This window comes from Stegodyphus dumicola, chromosome 4, assembly GCF_044657685.1.
Source record: "Stegodyphus dumicola isolate Sdum_Otavi_A_Nest chromosome 4, ASM4465768v1".
In the NCBI taxonomy this organism is placed as follows: Eukaryota; Metazoa; Arthropoda; class Arachnida; order Araneae; family Eresidae; genus Stegodyphus; species Stegodyphus dumicola.
Genome location: NC_140771.1, coordinates 181234636 through 181261940, shown reverse-complemented (window position 1 = coordinate 181261940; position 27305 = coordinate 181234636). Strand labels below are relative to the sequence as shown.

Sequence of the window (27305 nt, the reverse complement as noted above, 5' to 3'; positions counted from 1 at the left end):
CTAAAAAATGAATCAGATTAACTGATGATAACTAACAATTCTGATGAAGATAATTTGCAGTAATTTTTCTCGAACGTTATAAATTTCATCAAAATAGAGCTGCCATGTCGTGTTGTATCAGAAAGCTGTAGCAAAAAAAAAGATAAATTTCTAATTTTACATACAATAATACAATATGTATTTCTTGCTGTATGCGTCAAAGAAACATTCGCGAATAAAAGAATGAGAATAGGTTGCCATTATTTATACTCAAGTTTTTTTTCACTTAACCTTTGTATTTTGTTAACAAATGATTTTTGACCCGTCATTTCAGATCCTGTATATGGACAGCATGCCTTTGAGTTTAAAATCGTTGCCTTAAGATATCTGAATACGAAGTTCGGAGTACTTTTTAAAAAACACAAAATATAATAAAGAAATATTTAAAACAGTAGTATAGAAAATTAGGGAAATTTTCTAAGCAATTTAAAAGTTCTGCATGACTTATTTGAAACAAACAGCAGAAAAATAAAATACATGCTTCATTCTAGTTTTCTTGCTTTTTCTTAAAGAACATTATATTTTAATACATAAAACTTTTGAGTTAATCAAAAAATATAACTATTAGATTTGAGAGTCATACTTACTATGTTAGAATTAGGAAAACAGACCATTACTTGAAAGGAATTCACACAATCGATTTTCTTTCATTGTTATTCACTAGGTAATAATATAAAGACAGAAAAGTAAATAATGATAGTAATATTTTAAACCAGAATCATAATACTTTTATGGTACATTTACATAAATGAAATTTTGAGCAAGTATCATCTCTGAAGTGAGAGAATCAAAAATCATTCTTGAAAAAAAATGAATTATAAATATAAATTATTGTGCTTTTACTGAGAAAATGCATTTCCATTCTCAGTCTTGCTACATTTATAGGCTGCATCTATTTGGACTTGTGATTTTTATAATTGCAGAAGTTTTCTAATATTTGTATCAGTTTTCGAATTTGACAGGATGCAATGTCTTCCTTGCATTTAAGCAGCAATTGTTACGTACAAAAAAATTAAAAGTAGTGAATATATTTAATTTGGATCTTAAAATTTAATTTCCTCGAAGAACACAGAGACAACTGGTGCCGGACACATAAATTAAAATAAACATCTATTCTATCTGAAATCTCGAAACTGGGGATTGCAGTTAAACTAAATTACATAAATTATCAACTTTGTAAAATAAATTATATTACTTCAAAGCTCTTTTAGTCAGTACTTAAGGGATAATACCCTCTCTAGTGTTTTGGTAAAATTAAAAGATTATTTATCAAAAAATGCGGAAATGCAATTCACTACGAAATTTTACAAATACTATCTCGCTTCAAAATAAAACTATATCCTCTGTCTTTCCTGAAAATACATGCATCTCAATGCGATAATTCCTAAACTCAAGAGATAGCCGGAAACTCTTTTATCTTTAAATACAACTACATGACACCTCAAAACATCAGGGATGGATTAACCACTCAAGTAAAAATTCAGTCACTAATTCAAATAAAATTGATAAACCGATCGTATAGTTCAAATAAACATAAAATTAATTTCCCTACTACACCTCCTTAATAAAATTTTCCCAGGTTCGTTTCGGAAGAATCCATGTTTTCCTTAAGAATCACATGGGGAAGATGAAACCTCTAAAGTAAACATAAACAAAATTTATGAATAAAACATATTTATTAATCAATAATTAACATGTGTTAAGACAGCTGGCCAGACTACTCCTGCAAGAATATTATTTTTAAAATATTCATAATTTTACATTTCAAATTCTGAAATAATGACCAATAATCTACCATAATTTATTAGTAAGGCATTCTAAATAATAATTATTTAGATATCACTGAAAACTAAAACTCATTCAGTTGCTGAAATTTCTCATTTTAAATATTTTTCAAATCCTACCAAATTCAACAAAACCATCTTAAAATTATTATTACATTCTTTTTTTAATAGTTACTCATAAATATTGTTGATTGCAAAATAGTATATATGAAATAACATTGAAAATATTAAGTAATGTAACTAATTAACAAAACAATATAGCAACAAGCAATAACTGAAAATACACTCACGATTGGCGATGTACATCAGTCTGTGGCACTCGGGGCGTTGGTTTGTGACCATTTCTTTGCAGAATAGTCGAATACTTCAGTCGAATACTTCATCGCTGCAAAAGCAAAGTCTGATGCCTACCTCCTCTAAGTTAGTTTTCCCCTTTTTTTTCACGGTAATCGTTGAGTAGCAAATTTTGCAAACTCTGCCATATCCTATTACGGCACATTAGGAAGTCCAGTTTATTTTTGACGAATGTCCATAACTTCAAAGGCTAAATTACAGATGAGGGAAGAACAACGAACTTGGAAAAAGGACCGCAAGCTCGATGATTAGATGCTCCCAATGAAGACAACTCCAAGCAACAGACAACGGGAGATGACGATTAACCGCTTATTAAGTTTTATCTTAAATCAGGCGACGAAGCATAAGCATCTTGAATTATTTTACGACAAAAAACCAAGGAAGGAGAAAATAAGTTCTCCAAGAAGCAGCTTATCCGGGAAAACGCGAGCCCCAGTCCAGTTCCTCCATCATAACTGCCCACCAATATCACGAAGAGAACCCGCAATGCAACTTTTCCGGTCCCCGCAGCTCGCAGATCACTAGAAAGCTATAATTTACCTCCTTTTTTCTTTTGTACCAGGTGAAAAAAATCTGCTCTTGCCTGTCATGTTACAACTTTTAAAACCTCGGTATCTCTAATATACAGACTGCCTCTATATTTACTATTAGTTCAAATTAACTACAAATTAATATTTAACCAAATCAAACATTTATCTTGAACTCTGTCTAACTAATGAGGAAAAGGTTAATAATTTACCTCCAAATTTCTCGCCCTAAATTTCAAGGAATGTTTTTTGCCAAAGATGCGACACCACTAGTGATAAGCAAAGCAGAAAATTTTCATTTCAGAAGAAAGACGAAATTTTCTCACCTTCAAACAGCGAAACACGTGTGCAGTTTGGAAGTAAAGGGGGTGCAGGAGAGCAGATAATACATCACCCGCTTTTTAGCTATACAATTCTTTTCACTAGCTTATTAAGATCTTTACCGCATTTAAATGAAAAATGAGTTTAAATAAGAATATATTAATAATTAGTTCTCAGATATTAACATTCATAAATTCATTAAGCACTGTAAATTAATACACAACACAACTGAACATGACTGCAATTGCTGCATTTTGTAAATTGCAAGTCTACTATAATTCTGTAGCTTTTCAATGAAGACATCCTTTAATTTTCTATGACATTAAAGATCTTATAGTTCAGTTTGCAATTTCATAACCGAAAGTTGCCCGGCTTCTAAATAATCCAAATATACTTATATTTTAACCTATTTTTAAAGTATTACTATCAACCCAAAATTTATTCAAAATGTATTTTTAAAAAACTACCTTTAAAACTATTTAGCACAGAAACGAAAATAAACTCGTTTTGAAAAAGTAAGTGTTCTATCCAATAAAATAATTCAGCAAAACGAATAATTTTTTAACACTTTCGGGTACCTTAAAATGCAATTGGAAGTGACTTAGCTTTAATCTCCACTTTCTAGCGCTATAAATATATTTTTTAGGAAAATTTCATTATTCTATACAAAATATATCTCCATTTAATAGCCGAAATTAAAAGTACATATAGGTATAGTATATACATAAAGTACATATTTCTTGAGCAGCAACAAAGCTTAGCATACTTAAAGGCTCGAATAAGTTGATTTTCCTAAATACCATATACAGGCCATGTGCACTTCTGTACGACGACATTTGGAAATGTTGTCTCACAATAACACAATGGGCTACACATTATGATATAACGAATGTCAAAGAAATTACTTTTATCGCCATTATTTTCATATTGATCTTATAAGATTATACTTGATCTAGTACTACTACGTTCGTCCTGTAACCCTAACAGACATGAGTGAGTTATTGCTATGTCTAAGATAAAATGAAAAAAAATCTTACGTAGAATTTATCACAATTTTTTTATTTATACAGTATTTTGAACACTTAAGTAAGCAGACTTTGTGCTACAAATAATTACAACAGTCATGAGAGTTCAAGAACAGTCAAATAGATATAAACGTTTATCAATAGTCTAAAACTACACAATTAAATACTAAGCTGGCTCAATAATTTAACGGCGTATAAGTTTAAGAAGTGATGGTGGCACGTAGCTTTTCCTAATTCCATGATTTGCGAGATTTGTAGGATTTGCTGTCGTAATGGTCATAACAGACGTAAAACATTCTTTACTAACATTCAGCTGAATCTGTGCCTCATTGCTTGAAAATTTCTTTAGAGGCAAGAAGAAGACATACATAGTAATAGGAAATTAAGTTTTAAAATATTTCGGCTGATCCTTGCAGGTTGTAGATTTGATGTGAAAGTGGAACTGTGTATCATTCCCAGAATGTACAGGAAAATATAAAATGTGGCTACCTAGAACAAAATAAATTATGGTAAATGAACACTTAGAGCTACAACTATTAAAAAATACAGTGATTTGCTTACTTCTTTGGCAATGAATCTCTTAAACGTTGGATTGCCTCTTTAATATTTTAAGGCAATTTTTCCTGCACTTTATATGAAGAACTCAGGCTCTTTTGGAACCAGGATATTAATCACATCGACTAACCAGAATACTTCCCAGACTTTATCAAGCACACGAGTAATACTGTAGCCACTTAATGCTGGTTTCAAGCCCTCTACCATCGAATAAACTTATCCTCTTCCATATTCTGAAAGAAAAATGCAATCTCCGATAGAATTCGCGATTTCAATTCATGGCGGAATAGTGTTAAACATACCACATAAGTTTGCAGATTAGGTTAAACAGATTCCATACTGGTATTTTTTACCTTCTAAACACTGGTAAGAACTGTACCTCTACTCTGCAACTGTCACCTTCGAAAATTTGAAATTCCTTATTCACTTCTTAATTTCTTATAATTTACAATTTGTGTAATTAAATTGCAAGTTATTGTATTCAAAATACGTTTATTTCTCGTTTATTTCTACGTTTATATTCTCGTTTGTTTATATATATTTCTCGTTTGTTTCTACGTATAATATTCAGCTAAAACGTTAAACATCCTTAATTTTCGGAAGCAAATGTGTTTATATCTTATCTGTCTATATGTAAAATATCTGATTTTAAATTGTCAAGCTATTTCACAAAAGAAATCAAAAAACACAATGAGGCAAATCAGCAAATCGAATAGACTGGATTGAATTATTTAATTATGGCAAAGCACATGAAGGCTATCTGCCTAAAGGTAGGGATGCCTTCTTGGAGGACTTTCTAAGGGAAACTGGCTCGTATACACGTTACACATGGGGAGAACCACGAAAACGCCCATGCAGCCAGCCCGTTCGCGACAAATCGAATAGAAGGGAATGTTGTAATTATAAACCTATTTCGTAAAATTCCGTTAGAGATTACCCAAACTTAAATTTCTGCTCAACACGAAGTAATTTTTCAGATAACAGTCATAAATTAGTTGACTTCAATACCCATTTTTTCAGAAAGAACTATATTGGTCTCAATAACGAGGGTTATTCCATTACTCAGTCAAGCATTCGCAATCAATGTTACGTAAGTTCTTCATCTTACACAGCCAGTCGCCGAACATTTGAATCCTGCTACATATACTAGTATTTATGAATAGTGCAATGAGCTTCCATGTTGGCATAACGGTAAGAGAGCCAGCTGACATATCTTGAGCTTGGATTCGAATTATGGAAAGCAAGCAGTTTTATACGTATACAGTGTCACTGGGGTATCGAGGATATAAAATACTATTGATCGAATGCTACATTAGAGATGTTAGTGGTAGGAACAGAGAGGCGTATAGGACCAGTATCTGTCCTCTGGAGTGAGGAGACTGCTGTCAAAATTCTTATTATCACCTATAACGTTCCGGGTATAACGTTATAAATTGCGGGTAAAGGTCAACGCTTGATCAACACCAAGCGCTACTCCTTGTGTTCTGCCCATGATAAACTTCGTGTACGTGCTCTGGCTAAGGACTAATAGTAACAGGATCAGGTGAATCTGCAATAAGGATTAGTAAATCATGAGGATTAATAGTAACATTAATAATATAAAGTTACAAAATAATTAAGTTAAAAATAAAAAGTTAAAAATAAAATATCAATAGCATTTTTAAACATCTCGATGTCTAATAGATTACTTAAGAAATTTCTCTCTTTTTTAACAGTGGTTTTTCATACTGCAATTTAATAATTATTAATAGATTTTTATTTTTTCTCTTTATTCTTCTTGTCAGAAAACTGAATGAAAGAAATGAAATAGGAATACGGAAGATGAGAAAACCTATAACCTTCCTGCAAGTGAAATCCCATTAGTATATATGTGCATCCCATTAATATATACATTAATATATTAGAAAGCAGTTTGAATAATAGATGTAAGCGAATTAGTTTTCCTTTTTTCTTTTAAAAACGAAGTTGGAATTTAATATTCTATGTTTCAGCTTAAAACTAGCAGTTTTGCTTGAGGGAAGAGGTTAAATTAGAAGAAACAGTACTAAAAAAACTCTATTCTACAAATTATATAGCAACAATAAATTATGTTTATTTCGCATCGTTTACGGATAATTATATACCGTACAAAAATTACTGTAAAAGTTAAAAAACTCTATTAAAGATATACCAGATCACTTTAATAACAGTTTTGCGCATGTTCTACTCCGCATAAGAACTTCCGTAATTCAAATATCCGTTTAAACCACAAATCTTGACAAACACGCAGAATAATTGAGACTTTCAGTAGACTTCGATCTTCACAGGCAGGCGCTTTTTTTTTAGAAATATGTCGATCAACGTGGTTATTCTGTTCAATCAGTTTCATAAAAAAGCGAATACTGACATTTGACTAATATCTCAAAGCTCCAGTAAATTATTATCATTATATATATATATTTATTATATATTGAATAAGACGCTGTAAGCAGTTTGTTCTTTGCTTTGCAAGAATAATAAATTATGAAAGCTTATGTTCCAAAAAAGAAAGACAGAGTATAATAGAATGTCTTTGCTGTTTCCTGCTGTGATCAACGAAGTACAAAAAAGTTGTTTTTTGCTTCAAGCGAAGGAGATGCAAACCCATCTCTCTTTACTTTACTCACTTTCTTTCCTCTGTGCTCTCAAATAATAAAAGGAGCTTGTGTGACTTTGTGAATTATATTTATTAGGGAAGGATGGACAACTTGTTGATCTACTCTTAACTTAAATTAAAATATTTTAATTTAATTATTTACATCATTTTAAAGCAAGCATAATTTTGTTTAAAACTAAAATAAAATAACTGCCAGTATGATTTAATTTACTTTAACCTGGTAATATGAGCATTATCACACTGATAACCATAATATTGTACTTTTAAATAATTGTAGATATTGACGGTTATTCTAACTTCTGTTAAAAATAAAATCTTCTTAGATCGTATATGCATAATTTCCACCCTCAAATGGATGAGAATTTCAAAATTTCCTTCAGTTGTGTTTCAAAAATATATTTATCCATATCTGTCTTTGAGGTTAAGATTATAATTATGAAGTTACCTTTGTAAAGATCATTTCAATTTTAAAACCCACTATTTTACGTTAATTCCCGTTCCTATCGAGCCCTCCTAGAATTCACATTTCCAGTGCGTGATATTCAAATTAAGTAGAAAGAAGTATTTAAAGGAAGGTTTTGAAGCGTGTTCTGCCTAACAACGCAAATTTGATTTTGATTCTGTAGCGATTAGAATTCTGCGGCGTTGAATTATTTTTGCCATTAGGCTTTGCTGCTTCGGTCAGAGCCGTCTTGGGTTAAACTGCGAAGCCGTTAAGTTAAACTTAAATTTCATTAACTTTAATTTAGTCTTCATCTTTGATTTAATGCCAAAAGAGTTGGCTTCTGTAAGCACGAGTTAGTGCCATTTGTTAAACTGTATTTGTATTAATAAAAGGGTTCTTTTCACCCTTTCCCTGTTTCTGTGGTACTTACAAGACATAGCAATAATTCGCATACCGTCTTTTAGAGTTTTGGATCTAGTTTACCTTACCAAAGAACAGCAAACTCTGTACCTTCAATACTCTGTACCTTCAACCTAACGGCTAGCACGCAGAGAATCTTAACCTGTTAGACGTATACTGCTCTCAACAATTATTTAGCCATCAACACAAGCCATTTATTTTATTTGATATCTAAGTTTTTCTTTACTTCCAAATTTTTCAAGGCATCCAAATTTTTTTATTCACATCCAAGTTTTTTATTTTATATCCAAGTCAAATAAAAATCCAATTAAAATTTATTAAGCCACACCTGGAGTATTATAACTGATATTTCTGATATTTTTAAGTGAACTAAAACAATGACTTCTAACCGGGTGAAAGTTTAAAGCAGTGTCCTTTAGACTCTACTAATCTTACAAGCGAGTTATAGCTCTAAATTAATATGACAAAGTACTGTAAAGATTAAAATAATACTTTTATTTATTAACTCTTTAAATACAGAAGGCACTACTTGTGCTTACAAAAGAAAACTCCGCAACTTGCGGGTATTTAGAATAACATAAGTGGAAATTCAGATTTAAGTAAAGTAGTCGGAGACAGCACAAAATGGTTTATTTAAACTGCCTCAATGTAACTGCCCGTTTTCAACATCGGCTAGATGGTTAAAACCGGAATAATCTCTGGCAGAGCTCTCGACAGGCCGTAAACTGCGGGCAAAATTGTCAAAAGCTCTAAAAATAGATTCCGTAACTTTGTAAGACCTATTTTTTTAGTTAAAAAATTCCGTAGCATAAATATGTGTATAATTTCAAATACTTTTGTAACCGAAAGTATATGTCTGCAACCAATAGTTCTGAAAATAAAGGCCGCATGAGGACTGTTATAGACGCGGTCTATATTACATTATTGTTTAAAATAAGCATATGCAAATTTGACAGAAATATGATGACTAAAGATTAGAAGTATTATGCTGGCCGGAATACATTAGAATTTTTATTTTTAAATAGAAAAATAAAAATAATTTTTTTTAGTGCGACGGTAACGTTTCCATGATTGACTCAAGATGGTCAATATTCGGTTTAAGGGCGTTGATACTAGCAACGTGTTTTTCAGGTGCGCATCAATAATTCGCGACTTGATCTTGGATTTCCCAAATTTCGTTCTTTAAAAACTTTTCTCGAAATTATAGGTGCTTCCAAATAGCGTCATTTTTTCTGTGCAAAAGCTACCAGCTTTAGAAACTTGTTCCCTTTTATAAAGTATATTTTTTATTTTTTTAGTATAAAGTCAATTAGTATAATATCCTTGACTTTTGTCTTCAGAATAAAATTATCTTGTAGTTAGATTAATAGCATTTGCAAAAAAGTAGTGTTATTTCGGCATCAGCATCGAATGGAGAGGAGACAATTCGGTAAGTTTTCTTCTTCTTGGTTTTTATAATCACTGAAATTAATGTTAAGTTCTTGACTCAAATCTTCAACTCATCCGCAAACGATTAACCATCAGAATTTTTTTTCGCAGGTGGGGGAAAATGGTAAGTATTGCCTTACATTAATTCACTTTCCTCGAGTCGAAAATAGTTCTGAAATGATTTGATATTTCATAAAGCTCATATATCAACTGCCCCTGAGTTTGTAGCATAATATTGGGTTTCGAGCTATGTTGCAATAACGATAAGAAATGAAAGATCGCATAGCTTCTAACTATGAAATGAAAGACCGTTATTTTCTTTCTAACTCTGGAACAAGTTTTCCTTTCATATCCATAAAAACAGATACCTTTTCAAATCATTAAAAACGTTTCAACATGTTTCTGTTACTTCCAACGCACTTCACATTAGTATGTTACATCTTCATAATCGGAATTAATGTCAGACAGAAATTCTTGAAAATAACTCTGATTTAGCGATTTGACGAAATTTATACAGAAAGTTATCGTGCCCATACTGTCCAACAAGAAATACTTGTCTCTTCAGTTGCATTGATTTTTTTCCCCCTGAACACAGTACTTTTGTGACACGACTACAGTATTCCTTGGCTAACTTGCCTTCGGAGTGTGATTTTGATTGCTTCGCAATTTTTTCCTAACAGTAAAGCTTGCGCTGTCAGCTACATCATTATGTTGACGGAACAGCATATATTCTACAGATATACTGTTTTTGGTGTATCTTATCTATTTCCAGATGACCTTTGTTTCCATCTGCTTTGCAAACAAATATTCATCTATCCTCCTCTCTTCTCAGTATGATTCTCATCTTTAATGAATTATTTCTCTTCTTTAATGAAGACTTTAATTATTCCGGCTTTTGCATTCTCTTTGTGACCAATACTTTTGGCGCCGGTGAATGGAGCCAGTTTAGAGGTTATTTTGTTAAAAGTGTTTTGTTAAATTATGTTAGAGTCTGAAAGTTAATTGTCTGCTAATTGTTTAATTTGCATCGCCACAAGCAGTAGTTTATCTGTAGTATGCCAGGTGTGTTTTTTATGTTCAAAATTCAGACTAATTAAAATAGTTATTTAAATCTTCCAAAAACTTCGTCATAATATTTCAGACGTAGCGATAACTCGCTAATTTGTGTAGTAGAGTCTGTAGGACATAACGTCAGTTGCCACCACATCAATAGCAATCTTATCAAGTAATTATACGGGCATACACTGCTTGATAACTGCTAAGTAAAAATTGATGCAAATGTTCGTTTCAGACGCGATCTCAGGAAAAATAAATAGGCAAAGGTTATAGGGCAAAACTTCTTATCTGTACAAAGGGTACTGCACTGGCATTGTTTCCTTATTCCTCCGCGTGTAGTAAAGTTTAAATGAAAAATCTCGTTCTCAGTTTCTGAAAATATTTAGTTGTAAGTTTTCATTTTTAACGGCGAATATTAACTACACAATGTATATAAGACATCATTTGAATATGTACGATCATTATCAAGCAGCTGGATATATCTAGGCAGAATAAAATATAACTCAGTTTGCAACAGCAACAAAGCGTGTCGAAGGGTTTATCTTGAAGTTAAAGGCCGCCGCAAAAGGACGATTGTGGCACCTTAACGACACAAAGGAACAGAATTTCTACTCTTGGCCAGACAGCTACAGGTCTTTTGGAAACTACCAGATTTCTCGTATCTGCGAGAAATATACCTCGGCAATTTCAAAATATTGGTATATATCCATGGAAGCTTACTGCATGCATTTCTGCTATGAGCGCATCATCGTCAATAAAGATTACATTAGTGTAAGAAGCATACTTGTTGGGGTCAGCAACAATGATAAAGGACCATGGTCTATCACAAATCCAGCTTTACCATCAATAGTAATTCTGGACACCAGGTGGAGTAGAAAGAGAGGGAAGCTCATTTGCATTACCATAATGTCCAAGAAATTTATCCGTATGGCCAAGAAATAATTGTGTGAGAGGCTATTGTGTGCATTGGCAGAACTCTTCGTTACATATGTGACGAAGGTACATTGACATCCATGGAGGTAGGAAGTAAGATGGAGTAGCCCTAAACAGGTTTCTCCCATACCCTGCTCTGACGCACCGGGGATCCCTACGTGGTGACCAAAACATTGGGTCATTTACCATTAAGTTCAATGGGTTTCGACGCGATCGGATGTAAATATTTTGTAACTACGTCGTAAATATACATATAAATGTATTGTTACGAATTTGGTATTTAAAAAGCTAAGGTTAGTTCAATTATAAATTAAATGGTTTTATTTCCCGCGCAGTGCAGCGCGTGAGGAGTATTAAAAGAAAGCTAAGCCTGAAAATTGAAAATACAAGAGCGCGTGCATTTAACATTTAATAAATATCTCTTTTTGATTTCGAGAAAGTACCAGAAAATTCTCGCACGCGATTTAAAAATCTTATAAAAGGAGGAAAACCTCTCAGTTCGTTAGTTACACCCACTATTCTGAAGAAGACATAGCCAATGTATTCGCAGAAAAACTTGAGGAGACATTTAGGCCCAACCCCTCGACCAACCCCCAGCACGAAGAGGAGGTTCAAGATGTCGTTAACATGCTCAAAAACAGGTATAATAGGGATTATATAAAATTCATCTCCCCGAAAGAAGTCTATACTATCATTAAGCATACCAATACCAAGAAAGCTCACGGGTTTGACGGGATCAGCAATCGTGCTCTGAAGACCCTCCCTCCAAGGTGTATAGTGCTACTTACAAACATCTTTAATGCTTGCATCAGGACGAGTTATTACCCTTCGCAGTGGAAACACTCGATTATTATCACTATACTGAAGCCGGGGAAAAACCCCCGGCAGACACTTGCAGACAGTTATCGTCCTATTAGCCTTCTTCCGGCTATCGGGAAAATATTTGAAAAAGCTTTAAACAACAGAATTACAGACCACCTAGAAAGATTGGATCTGATAGACCCGGCCCAATTTGGTTTCCGGAAACACCACAGTACAACCCATCAAGTATTAAATATCGTTGAGTTTATCACGAGAGCCTTTTCTCCACAAGACTGGTGTGGCAGCATGCTTCATAGACCTTGAGAAGGCCTTCGACAAGGTCTGGCACGAAGGACTGATTTACAAGCTAAATAACTTTCTTTTTCCTGTTTTTCCTGTCATTAACTTTCAGTCACTAACAGTTAATTTCGTTCACTAACAGTTAATCATCTCATACCTAAAAAAAAAATCTTCCAGGTGAGAGTTGGAGACTCCCTTTCCGGAAGAAAAATCATTGCCAGCAGCGTCCCGCAAGGGTCTGTTATTGGCCCAAAATTATTCAACATTTTCGTTAATGATTTACCCAACCCACTGAATGCTAAAACCCTGAAATATGCAGACGACACGGTGATTTTATCAGAATCTAAAAGCCCCCAAATTGCCCTTACTAACCTACAGTTTCACATCAACATAGTAGCTGCTTGGTGTCAACTTTGGAGAATTAAAATTAATACCGCGAAATGTAAAATTGTCCCATTCCGTTGCTACAGAAGAAATGTCACTACGAACACGGATATCAAGATAGAGAATGATGTGATTCTAGTTTGCTCGTCCGCAAAGTACTCGGGAGTTACCCTAGATGATAGGCTCACCTTCAAAAAGCACGTAACCAACCAAGTAAATAAAGCAAACGGAGTTTTCATGTCGCTTTATACTGTTATAGGTAGGAAATCGAAATTGAGCTTAAAAGCTAAACGCATGATCTATCTCACTATGATTAGGCCAGTTATTCTCTACGCCGCCCAGCGTGGGCAATTGCCAATAAGACGGATAGGAGAAAATTAGAAGTCCTTCAAAACAAAATTTTGAAAACCATCACTAACGCGCCATAGTTTGTACGAAATAGCATCATTCATGCAGACTTGAAAATAAAGCCCATTCCTGAAAAAATCCTCATGGAGGCGCACAACTTCTTCGAAAAAATGGATAATTCTCCAGTGCACACGCTGAGAGAACTCGGTAATTATGACCCTACGGTGGACATCTAGGTGAAGAGACCTCGGTCAATTCACCATAATGCGCGTAGGTGATATAAATATGTAAATAGTGTACATATGAAGTTGTGTTTTGTGCTCTATCTAACCTTATTTAACCAAGTACTGTGTTACTGCCAAAATTGGCTATTTGCGTAGAAGCAGGCTAGAGACTCTGAATTAATTAATATGTGTTAAGGACTGTGTATTGTGTGATCTCACCACGCCCACTGCTGTGGTTCTACTCCTGATTAACTGTTGGACTGCGCACCCTATCTCAGTAACCTTACGCTACTATCCTGACCGAATGCATCATGCATGGACTTGAATGCTGGATGATTTTTCTTTCCAAGTACTAATTTCCCAATTTTCGTATATTCAGCTTGACTTCGCCACGGAATGATTGCTCCTTGTTCTAATGTCACGCCCCGGGCAAGGTGCAGTAGCACCTTAATGTCCTAAAAACCGTGAATGGCCTTCATAGGCTGCACAGATTGAACAGGTCAAAACTCAAAGTAGTTGTATACCTGCGGTGAATCAGAAATAAATAAATAAATAAGTTCGTTAGTTACTTAGTTTGTTGTTGTTTAGAAAACTGCTCTTGTTGATTGTAGCGAATTCGCGGATTAGCTTTCTTTAGCTGTTTTGAATAACGTTCTATTGGACATTTGAGTAGTTAAAAGATAACTGCTGTGAGATATTGTAATACTGCATGATAATTTGAGGAAATTTAAGCATTTTTGTTGAGATAATAATAAATTTTTTTCATTTTTCATCGGACTTGTGCATTCATTTCGTAACGAACCCGTACGCAAGCAACAATTTTTGGTGTCAGAAGTGGGATTTGAATGCCAATCACAAGAGTGATGGAAGAGCAGTTAAGACAGCTGATATCAGCCTTTGCTGCATTTAAAGAAGAAATGAAAACAGGTAAAGAAGAAATGAAAGATAAGATGAAATCTCGTCAGAAAAAGATGGAAGAATCCGTTAAAAAGGAAATGGAAGCCGTTCACGAAAAGTTGGAAGCTGGTCAAGTAACTTTTAAAGAAGACATAAAAACTGTTAAGGAAGAGATTACCTGCATAATAGAAAACAAATTTGATTTTATGGAAGGCAGAATAGACGCCGTTGAAAATAAAGTTGAAGAAATTCAAGAAAGAGTTTCTTCTGTGAAGGAAAAAATAGAAGAAAAAGTTTCTGCTGTGGAGCAGAGAATCGAAGGAAGAGTTTCGGCCGTCCAACATCGAATCGAACAACAAATTGAAGAAAAAGTATCTGTCGTCCAAGTACATATCGAACAACAAATTGATGACAAAGTTTCTGCAGTCGCCAGAGAAGTGGATACTTTAAAGAAATTCGTGGTGACGGCAGGGAGCAATTTGGATGGTTTTAAATTCTTACCGATGCCTGCTCGTCCATCTCTGAAGCTATCCACATATGACGAGAAGACATCCTGGCAAGTGCATAAACCACAATTTTCTATCGTTTCGGATGCGAATGGATGGGATTCCCAAACCTAGGCCTGTCATCTCGCCGCTTCTCTGAGAGCAGACGCAGCGGATATCCTGCGGACGCTTCCAGAAAACCAAAGACTTGACGTCGAAGCTTTATCCAGCGCATTGGAGCTGCGCTTTAGCGAGAAATGTTTAAAAGACTACAGCAGGCTTCAATTAAAATCTCGTCAACAGAAGCCCACCGAATCACTCCAGGAACTCGCCACAGATGTTGAAAGGCTGTCCCACCTCGCCTTTACGGAGTGCCCGAGAGAAATCCTGTCCCTGCAGTACTTTATCAATGGCATCCGGGATCCCGAAATACAGAAGGCTCTACGAATGGCGGATGTTAAAGATTTGAAAAGCGCTTTAGTGTACGTCATGAAATTCGAGGCAACCCAGCAAGCCACTCGTCGAGACCGCTACCCAGTCAGAGCTGTGCGAGTCATCAGCCAGTAGATCAATTGATGGCTCGTTTAGATGATTTATCCAGACAAGTCGATGCTTTGATACGGAGTAGCAGTGAGAACAAAGTGGCTCTAAGGTGTTGGAGATGGGGTTTTGAAGGTCACCTGCGACGGAATTGCAGAACACTCCAGGGCACGGATAATAAAGCGGATGATTTGATAAGACCAGAAAATGCCTTGATATGGAATACTGGTGGGAAGAAACCAACCCTAAAGTGCTGGAACTGCGGTGTTAAAGGCCACATACGAAGGAACTGCAGAACACCCCAGAGCACGGAAAATAAGAGAGGCGGGTTAAACAGACAATTAAATGCCATGGGACGGAAAAGGATTGACAACAATGTGTGCTGGAACTGTGGAGCTGAAGGCCACGTACGAAAGAATTGCAGAACACCCCAGGGTACGAAAATTGAGACCATTTCTGAGCAACGACGCAGGAAACAAATTAATGAGCATATCAAGGAACGGAGGTTGCCAGATAATGAAAAACCCATTTTTAAAGCGCTTAAAATCTCTATAGTGAGTGGCAACAATAACGGACTGTCCATCAATGGGAATATCGATGGAGTTCCTTGCAATATGATCATTGACACAGGAGCTAATGTTACCATCATTAGGAAAGATTTAGCTGAACAGTTTAAAGATAAACTTATTTGGACGCCATCCTGTATTACCTTTCAGACTGCGCCTGGTGATAAGATCGGCATAACTGGGAAGTTAAACGTGAGCATCACGTTTGGAAGTGCCGCCTACCATCACACGGCTTATGTGGCAGAAATTACAGATCCATGCATACTCGAATTGGACTTTTTAAGGAAATACAATTTTTCCTTAGACTTCAAAAACAACAAACTGCTTTCAGCATCTGATGACATGACTATCCATCCTCAGAAAGGATCCTCATCTGGAAATGCCGACGCCTTGTCTGAAAGACCCAGCTCAGAAAGCTGCCGAAATCATACTGGGGTCGGAGAGAAATATCAGACTACCAGTTATTCTCCATCCCAGATGCTCTTCGGTCGAGACCTTCGTCAGCAGCCTTGTGACTGCCTGTTTGGTTGCCGTACGGATGCGCCTTCATCTCCTGAGGAATACATCCAAGATGTCCAAGCCCGTTTTGAAGTGATGCACCGTTCCGCACGAAAGCGAGTGAACTTGGCGACGGAGAAAGTGAAGACCAGATACAACACGAGAGCTACTGGACATAGATTCAACAGAGGAGACAAGGTGTGGTTATGGAACCCGATTCAACGAAAGAACTCAGTTCTAAATTACTGTCACCTTCGGATGGTCCATATACAGTCCTGAAGAGACTGAATGACTTCATGAATCGTAAGTCTTCGAACTCTAAACCTAAAGTCGTCCATTACGACAGGTTAGCTCATTATTATGGCCATAGTACGTAATGTAAATAATTGTAAATAGTGTAAGACATGGTCCTTTTTGTTTCTAAATGTGTATTTAGTATTTGATTTGTATTTTGCATTTGATTCGTATTTGATAGCATTTGATATGTTTTATTTATTGCATTTATTGTTCATGTTGTTTATTATTGTAATGTAATGCTTGTTATTGCATTTATGCCACAGTTGTAAGTTTGGCTTCCTGTCCAGGGATTGTACTGCCCGGGACATGCAGTCCTTGGGAAGGGGGCAGGGTTACGAATTTGGTATTTAAAAGCTAAGGTTAGTTCAATTATAAATTAAATGGTTTTATTTCCCGCGCAGTGCAGCGCGTGCCGAATATCAAAAGAAAGCTAAGCAGGAAAATTGAAAACACAGGAGCGCGTGCATTAAACATTTAATAAATATCTCTTTTTGATTTCGAGAAAGTACCAGAAAATTCTCGCACGCGATTTAAAAATCTTATAAAAGAAGGAAAACCTCTCAGTTCGTTAGTTACTTAGTTTCTTGTTGTTTAGAAAACTGCTCTTGTTGATTGTAGCGAATTCGCGGATTAGCTTTCTTTAGCTGTTTTGAATAACGTTTTATTGGACATTTGAGTAGTTAAAAGATAACTTCTGTGAGATATTGTAATACTGCATGATAATTTGAGGAAATTTAAGCATTTTTGTTGAGATAATAATAAATGTTTTTCATTTTTCATCGGACTTGTGCATTCATTTCGTAACAAACCCGTACCTACGCAACAGTATATATTTTCTTTTTCTACAACACTTCAGAGCCTAAGTATATGAAAACAACATATTTTTAAACAACATTTCATTCTGAACGGAATTAAATGCTATGCTTTTCGCAGAACAGTTTTCTCAGAATGATTTAATCTGAATGAAATATTTTTACAAGTTTTCGTTAATTACATTAGAAAAAAAATTTAAGGTAATTCGATTTTATTCGGTTAAGGTATAAAAATTAAGATCAAAGTTTATTGTATTATTAATATTAAAATTATGCATTGTTTCTCTTCTATTTATAGAGTTTCTTCCTAAAATACTTTCTTAAATATGACATGATTTTTTGGCTTCTGAGGCATCTTTTAAATCGAAACATAAGGCAATTTATAATTAATGCTCTATTCGGTTCATTTTAAATTAGAGAATTATTAGAAATTAGCGAAATATTTTAAATAGTACTTAACTTTCTCTGCATATTTCTGAAAGGGAATAAAATAAGGATTTTATTTTTAATTAACCCAAATAAGTAAAACCCAAATAACCCAACTTGATTATTTTTCAGATATATAAAATTAAAACGATGAGTTTAAAATGAGCAGCAGTAAAGCCTCTCCTCTAAAAAATTTTAAAAGGTACATGTTACAATAATATATGGATGTGAAAAAAATTTATTTTATTTAAAACATTTTGGCGTTTGGAACATAAAATAAAAGTAGCGAATACTCTATCAAGAGTATCGAAAGACGTATACAATTTTAAAAGTACCGTAAGGTATTTTTCATTCTTTAAGGATAACATTTTTGTTAAAATCTATATTTTTGTAGTTCAACAGCTTAGAATTTTATAAAACAAATTCATAATCAAAATCGCTGTTGTTAGTTATCGAAAAATAACCAAGATGTGATTTTTGCGTAAATGTCACTAAACTATACAAATCCATCACACTATGAATGTTTCTTTCATGCGAAAGTGTCCCTTTTTCGATTTGTATGGAACTGTCGTGTGTCGAAATACTATCAGAACACTCTCAAGCTAGCTTCTGAATGTAAACAAAAAACACCCCTTCTGGTGACCGAAGCTTCGAAGCAGTGCTTCACTTTTAGTGCCGGTTGGCCACTCCTTCCTTTCTTACCTCCATGCTGACATCACGTCATTATTGCATCAAAATTCTCCTGGGTCTTTTTTCCATCGGGCAGTTGTCCAGACTTTCTGTTCGTGGATGATAATGCCTGATTGCACAGGACAGGTAAAGTGTTTGATACATTTTCAGAGGAAATTATTGAGTGCATGACACGGTTTGCATATTTATCTGACACAGATCCCAAAAAACACACCTGATATGCATTGTGAAAATATACATTGTTACGGATTTTGTATTTATTTAGCTATTTTTAGTAGAATTTTTAATTAAAATTGTTTTATATTCCCGTGCAACACAGCACGAGACTTATTTGAAGAGGAGGCTACGCAGGAAAAGTTAAAATACAGGAGCACGCTCATTTAACATTTTAATAAATAGATATCTCGTAATTGTACTTTTTTGCTATCAAGAAAAATCGTGAAAATACCAGAATGTTATCGTGCAGGATTAAAAAGCTTATAAAAGCCGAAGAAAAACATCTCAATTCAGTTCTCTACTTAGTGCTATTATTGATTGTAGCGAATTCGCGGTGAGATCAGATTAGCTTTCTCAGTGTTTTTGAATTGAGTTCTATTTATATTTTAGTAGTTCAAAATATAACTACTGTGAGGTATCGCGATATTGTACGAATTTTCAGCATCTGAGGAAATTTCAGCATTTTGTTTTATTTCTTGGGTTAAGAATAAATTTTATTAACTTTTTATACACTTGCGCATTCAATCCATCACGAACCCATACGCACGCAACAATACGTTCAAAGAGTGAACCTTCTCCGAACCGTGCAGGAACTGATAATGACACTGAGAGATAAATGGGTCAAGATCTCCCAAACTTTCATTAACAGTTTAGCGGACAATATGCGTAACAGCTGCCTAAAGTGTATCAGCTCCAATGAGATCACCCTCCATATTGACGATCTCATATCTGTCCTTATTTTGAGATGAACGAGCATTTTTTGTAACTATTAAGTATAGTTGTGAGGAGCATAATTTTTCCCGTTATTTGTTTTCCCACATAGTATATAGCTATTTGTATAAAAATGATTTGTATAAATAACTATACTTCAGGACCTCTATAAAACATGTGCTTAGTCTAATTTTTTAAACCTCTCTGTCATTAGTTATGATAAAAAATGACTCGGTTGCTTAGCAATTGCCAAGCATTGTAGCTAATTAATTAATGCTCTTTATAAAAAATTCTTCATGAGCAGATACGAAAAGACATTCCACTCAGAGAGTTTATTCGGCAGTAAAAATTTAGTTTCATAAGTTTATAATTATAGATGCTATCATTATTAAAAAGAAAAGCGAAATATTTGCCAAATTTTCCTCTTGTCTAATTACATGTGTATAAGATAAATAATATGTAAGATAAAATCTGATTGAATGAAAAAATTTGTAATAGCTGTTTAAGTGTTCTTTTTAATTTAGTTATTTCCTCTTACTATCCTAAAAATAGTAATATGTTTATAATAAATACTTTCTGAGCTGCCTCAATTCAAAATTAACCCTGTCATATGTTTTTATAGTATAATGTTCATCATGCATGTCATTACGGCAGAAGTGATCTCTGATCGACTGTTTTTAAATATTTTATGACTTTGCTATTAAATTAAATTTTTATTGCCTAGTTCCGAGGAATATGATATTTAACAAATAAAGTTAACGCGCGAAACGTTAAAAATAAAAACACAGAAAAGAACTTTTGCAAACCACCTTACTAAGAAAACTGAACTTTAATATGATGAAAAAAATAGAAAAATGTATACCAACACTGAACACAGCATCGTTAATTCTAAACATATGCTACTATGTTGCTTCCAAAATTTGCGTAATTTTGCTGCTGAATTGTATATGACATAAGTACAATGAAAGTTATGCTTAAGCTAAGACAAAAAAAAAAGTGGGTTAGTGGGTTAGAGGAGTGAGTGCAGCAGCAAACTGATAGACCGCTACCCCAGCGAGAACGTAAAAAACCTTAACAAAACCTTTAAGCGACCGTTAGCTTAAGTCAAACCGGTGATATTTCTTCGATAGGGTATTGGCAAAAAAATTTTGTGGTAAAGTGGTAGATATTTAAGGATTTTTAGTCAACTTGATTTATCTTGCAGTCTTTTAGAAAACAGCATTTTCAAGATTTGGACTGATTCTTCTCTAGAATATTCTAGAAATACTTTCCCTTATCAACTTGCCATTTGGCGAGATTTTAATTCGAAGCTATTGTAATTTCCCCAATCAATTTAGTGTAACATTGTCGTAGACTATAACTTGCATGGATTTAAATAATTAATGATTTGATTAGCCTTTGATAAGTGAACGTGTACTGTTCCGCACTACTTTAAGTATCAACTAGTAGAACCACAAAGACAAAGAGAATATATTACCCTGTCTTACCTTTACAGAAAAGTAAATACAAATTCAGTTGAAGGTTATTTGCTTGTCAGTCTGATAGTTACACAAGCTATTCAGTAACACAAAAATAAAAACCACTTGCGAGAAAATTTTGAACAAATGCTCAAGTCAAATTTAAATATTAAATACAAAAGTTATAAGCGCTTCAATTATAAGGTATTTCTCTCGCTTTCCTAAAGTGCCTCCGTGATGTAGTAGTTCTGCACGCTGGTCCGGTATTTCAGAGGTCCGTGGTTCAATTCCCGGCAAAGGCGGTTGCTAATTTTTCCTCTCTCCGGCCTTTCCAAATAACCTAATGTCTCTACACAATAAGCAATACCTCAAGTCTCACTAATTTATTATCAACTGCGGCTAGGGAAGCTAAATCTCACAATCAAATCAGTAGCAGGTAGAAGTAATCAAGTGATTGATCAAAGAAGGCTGCCAAAGGCTGTTTCTCTGTAATTCAAATATTCTGCGCTTAAATACATCAACTAATATGCATCCTGGGCTTAACTGAGGCGAGTGTAGCAGCCTCCCAGCAGAAACCTATCATCGTCAAACTAAAAGAAACTTCAAGCTTCAACCAGAAGAAATTTTTGTCTATTAGGAATACAGAGTGCCATACACGCTATAGCCTTCTCAACGAATAGATCCCCAATAATCCATAAAATCCTCAACAGTGTCTCTAACACAACCAACCAGCATTTCATAATATCATGGATCAAAGCTCACGTTGGTAGCAAGCGTAATATAAAAGTGGATGCCCTAAAAGAAGGAGCTAAAGGTATGCAACGAAACTAACCGTTCCATGGCCAAGCTCCCAACTGAACATATAACTCCAAAATACAAGTACATTTCAAAAAACATGGCAGCACTTGTGAGATTCCGCCGAAGAGGGCAGGCGCACATACGAGCTATGTCTAAGAATAAACTCCACCCCAAACGTCGTCAATAGACAAATAACATGACTGATCTCAGGCCACAGCCCTTTCCCTACATATTTCTACAACAGGAATCTCGCACATTCAGATCTATGCGTATGTGGGGAGAGAGGTGATCCAGAGCATTGCCTGTTCACGTGCATCATAACAATAAGTCTGCACCCGAGAAGACCAAGTCTAAAACAAGATGCGATTCCGTATGTCAAATGCTCAATCAGTAGTAGCTGTATGAAAAAGCACATAACCCAAATAATGAATCTTCTGGCATCAAGGGGTCCAGAACTCTGCAACACAGAGTGATCCCATCCAAATCATTATGCAAACAGCAACACCTCGGTACCAGAATGGTACCGTGGGCCCCAACTCTGAAGTGTAAGAGGCCTATACCTACTTACTACAGAATACGAGTAATCAAAACATGTAAAGAGATTACAGTATGAGTCAATTGCGATCGTCCTATGTATGGTTCATAAATATCATAAAAATATGATACAAAGTACTGCATAAAATGATAAAATGCGACGAAAAATTAAATAGTAAGGGAAAAAAGTTTTTATTAAATACGTTTACATTATAGATCTCTTAAAAAATTTATGGATAATTTGTTCAGACGATTTATGAACTCCAGTAGATAATGAAATAAAAAATAAAACGATAAATAAATAACCAAACAATTACCAAAATATTTTTGTGTTGTCTTCCTTCTCTCTCGTCACGTTGCAATATCGGTTGCCTTTTTCATATATCCTGGGCAACATTTCTCTGTGTTGAGAGTGTTAAATAATCAATGCGTGCTTTCATTCCCGATTAATTTTTATCGAGGAAGTTTCCGGCCATTAGAAGAGGGAGTAGAAGACCTTGGAAAAACATTCCTCCGGATGTATTAATATCAAGACTAAAAAAAAATAAAATAAGTGTTCTCTCTAACATTAACTGAAGATACACATAACTGGATTCTATAGTGAGTAATTCTAAAATTTAATAGGTTTGGTTGGTTTATGTAATTATGGCAAAGCATGAAAAAAATAGAAAAATGTATACCAACACTGAACACAGCATCGGTAATTCTAAACATATGCTACTATGTTGCTAAGCTAAGACAAAAAAAAAGTTACTACTTAAGCTAAGACAAAAAAAAGTGGGTTAGAGGAGTAAGTGCAGCAGCAAACTGATAGACCGCGACCCCAGCGAGAACGTAAAAAACCTTAACAAAACCTTTTAAGCGACCGTTAGCTTAAGTCAAACCGGTGATATTTCTTCGATAGGGTATTGGCAAAAAAATTTTGTGGTAAAGTGGTAGATATTTAAGGATTTTTAGTCAACTTGATTTATCTTGCAGTCTTTTAGAAAACAGCATTTTCAAGATTTGGACTGATTCTTCTCTAGAATATTCTAGAAACACTTTCCCTTATCAACTTGCCATTTGGCGAGATTTTAATTCGAAGCTATTGTAATTTCCCCAATCAATTTAGTGTAACATTGTCGTAGACTATAACTTGCATGGATTTAAATAATTAATGATTTGATTAGCCTTTGATAAGTGAACGTGTACTGTTCCGCACTACTTTAAGTATCAACTAGTAGAACCACAAAGACAAAGAGAATATATTACCCTGTCTTACCTTTACAGAAAAGTAAATACAAATTCAGTTGAAGGTTATTTGCTTGTCAGCCTGATAGTTACACAAGCTATTCAGTAACACAAAAATAAAAACCACTTGCGAGAAAATTTTGAACAAATGCTCAAGTCAAATTTAAATATTAAATACAAAAGTTATAAGCGCTTCAATTACAAGGTATTTCTCTCGCTTTCCTAAAGTGCCCCCGTGGTGTAGTAGTTCTGCACGCTGGTCCGGTATTTCAGAGGTCCGTGGTTCAATTCCCGGCAAAGGCGGTTGCTAATTTTTCCTCTCTCCGGCCTTTCCAAATAACCTAATGTCTCTACACAATAAGTGCAGCCAGCCCGTTCGTAGGATTCGACCCTCGGACCGAACTATCAGGGTTCAGCGACTTTACCACTCAGCCGCTGATGGACTCTTAAATTTAATAAATAGCAGGGGAAAACATTTTGATAACTTAAAACAAGACATCGTTCTATTGCTTTATCATAATAGAATTCGACTGCTATACCATAATTAATTAGCCACTTATTGATATTAGAACAAACAACCTAATACGTAACATTAAACCAACTACGATCTGAAAATAGTAGTGAGAACGAAATTAATTGTCCATTTTTTTCTTAAATAATTTAAATTTAACTTCAAAATTCTGGTACTGAGCGTAAAATTTATGTATGGTGATACAGTATAGTACAAATTCTGATGAAAGGAGTGTTAATTAAATAATTAGGTTTCCAGTTTCTGCTGTAGGACCAAGGCCGCCACCAGAACCGCCACAACTTGTGCGTCTGCATGGCGTGACTGAATTTAGAAATGGCAAAATTTTTTAAATTTAGAGAACCCCTGAGCAACAGAATTGAGAAATGACGAGATTTTTTAAAATTTAGAAGAGGCTCTAGGCAGTAGAATTTGGGGGAGAAGGATAAATTTTAGCATTTAAGGATGCACCGCACAGCAGAAATCTGGACCCGCTGCACCGCGCTGCAAAATGACTTGTGCCGGCCCTATGTAGAGCATCGATTACTCGAAATTCCATAAACCGAAACTGAATTTCGAAGCGATGGATTTCGTTAAGCAGAATTTTCGATTTGCCGATTTTTTTTCCGATGTCTTTAGTTTCAGCTTATCGGAGTTCGTTTGTTTCATAGCAAATATTTGTTCAAAAGATAAGGAAAAAAATCTTAAATGATGTTAAGAACTATTCTTATATTATTTTCAGGAGCTTCAGACAGCTAAGCATATTTCCTCTATTCGCGACAAACAGAAAGATAAACGCCCCCTCCCCAAATAACTGACAAAATTTGAAGTACTGAGGTGAAATCATAATAAGCAGTTGCAAAAATTGAGCTCAATTTTCTATCCATATTTACTTTTTAAACATAGTGTAAAATACTAGAATAGAATTAATCGTAATAATTCTGTTTTTATAACCCGATTTCAAAAAACAAAGCAGAAAACTTCTGCACTTTTCGGCTTAATTACATAAATTAATTATTCTTAAAATAGATGCAGAGTCAACGTTGAGTATTTATTCTTGAATCTGTATTCTACGAGAAAGTTAGCAGTGGCTCCATCTGTGATTTTAAAAGCAAATTAACGTTTTAGCAAAATTGTGGTGCCATCTTTAATGGAAACCAAAATCGCTCACATCTGCTTTTAATTCATGTGTATAAAGAAATTACAGAGTATGAAAAAATATAAGGAAAACTAAATAAAAATTTTAATTGTTAAGAAGTCTACATATTGCTTTCGAATCACTTAACAGACACTACAGATTCATTAAATTTGAAAGATGAACTCGTCTTGTCTTTGATGAAGAACACATTGTTTTACGAAGTATTTAAGATAAATTAAAAATATTGTTCTCACAGTGGCAACACTTTTAAATCGAGAAGATTAAAGAATGCACGATAGTTATCGTAGCAAACGAGTTAGTATTTTTTTAACGCTCCAATAAAAAGTCATTTTTAGTAAAATAACTAATAATAAAAAATAAAATTAAAACTAATAAAATCTGAAAGCTTTCAGATTTTACAATACGGAGCGTTTTTAAACGTCTTGTGCGTTGCCTTTATTTATTGCATATCATATTCTCCGCACTTAAACGATAAAATTTAATTCAACAGCAATATCACAAACTAATTTTAAAATGAGCATATCTTGGGAATTTCCGATACACAATCCAGCACGTTAGAGATAAGTTTTTTTTTTTTTTTTTTTTTTTTCAGTGTTGCTATTCCTCGCTTTGAAATCGTTGAGTTTTTTTAATCAAAAATTCTCTAATGTTTGACAAAATATAAAATAGATAATAAAACAAATTCCAAACTAAAGCTTCCAGATGCCCATATTCGGTAGAGGTTTACGTTATTCAAAGTTTGATGGCTCTAGCTACTGTTGTCTTATCACATTGCGAAAAACATACATACATACATTTATGCAGATTCTTCATTATTTAATTTCTTTAAATATAATATAGGGCTGTAATATTTGATGGCAACAATTTGAAAAGTGAATCAAAGCAAAATGCCAAAACGAAATTAATAGCCCTCTGGGCTTCCGGGCTAACGCCTTTTGGGTTAACTATCTGCACAATTATACTTGTCTATATTCTGAAAGTTCTTAGTTTGTTAAACATTCGTTGGCATACAATCAGATGTTGACGGTATTGCAATAAATTCTTATTCAACAAAAATAGGATCCGATATCTTAATGCTAAAAGACGACTGACTTTACTATTAAAATTTTATTTTCACCATAATTAAGACAATAACTGAGGCAAAGATAACTTACTGTTTTTCAATATCTGCAATTCATTCTCTTTTTTTTTTTTTTTTTCAATTCATTCTCTATTTAATTCTCCGCAGTAGTAGAAGCAAAAAAACTATTTCAATAAAATTTATATTGATTAATTCAGCACCAGTTAACATAAATTCGTACTCTTACCAAGTTCATTCCGTTATCAGTGCAATAGAGAAAGCTTACGTTTCAGATTCTAAAAAACATGATTTTAATCTTTAAAATTTAATAAATTCAATGCATATACAAATAAAATTTTTGTTACATTTGAAATAAGAATATAGGAAAATATTTTTTTTTAATTCTGTTCATGAAATATTTAGACCTTTTAAAATTCTAAAGCATGTAAAAGGACTCTTTGTATTTAACTTTTTTAACATTTTTAGTTAACTTCTAAATTCTGTAGTTATGTGAATATAGTTGTAAATTTCTACCTTCACTGCTTTGTCCACGAAACATGTTCATATATTTTTAATACTCGTAGATCTTTGAAAGACTCAAAAAAAAGTTGTAATGTCAAGTCAAACGTAAGATAATCAAGCCAATGTCAAATTTAAAATTATTCGAAAAAGCTCTTTAGTTTGGAGTCGAGTTTCGAAACTCAACGATTTCGTGAAAGAATATACACAAGGTTCTTTTCTTCAGGAGCAAAAAATTTTTACTCCTGAAGAAGAAGGATCTGTGTATGTTCAGCCTCGAAATTATAGAGTTTCATCGAAAACCTACAGCAAAGTAAAGTTGC

The 27305-nt window shown here is 34.2% G+C and overlaps 1 long non-coding RNA gene across 1 annotated transcript; it reads right to left on the bottom strand.

Moving 5' to 3' along the window:
• Positions 1-626: 626 nt before the first annotated feature.
• On the bottom strand, positions 627-22942 carry LOC118183187 (uncharacterized). The gene is made up of 3 exons (XR_004757197.2): positions 22824-22942; positions 4612-4838; positions 627-699 (listed from the first exon to the last, which is right to left on the bottom strand). It is a non-coding gene; the product is annotated as an uncharacterized LOC118183187 (long non-coding RNA).
• Between the last annotated feature and the right edge of the window lie 4363 nt (positions 22943-27305).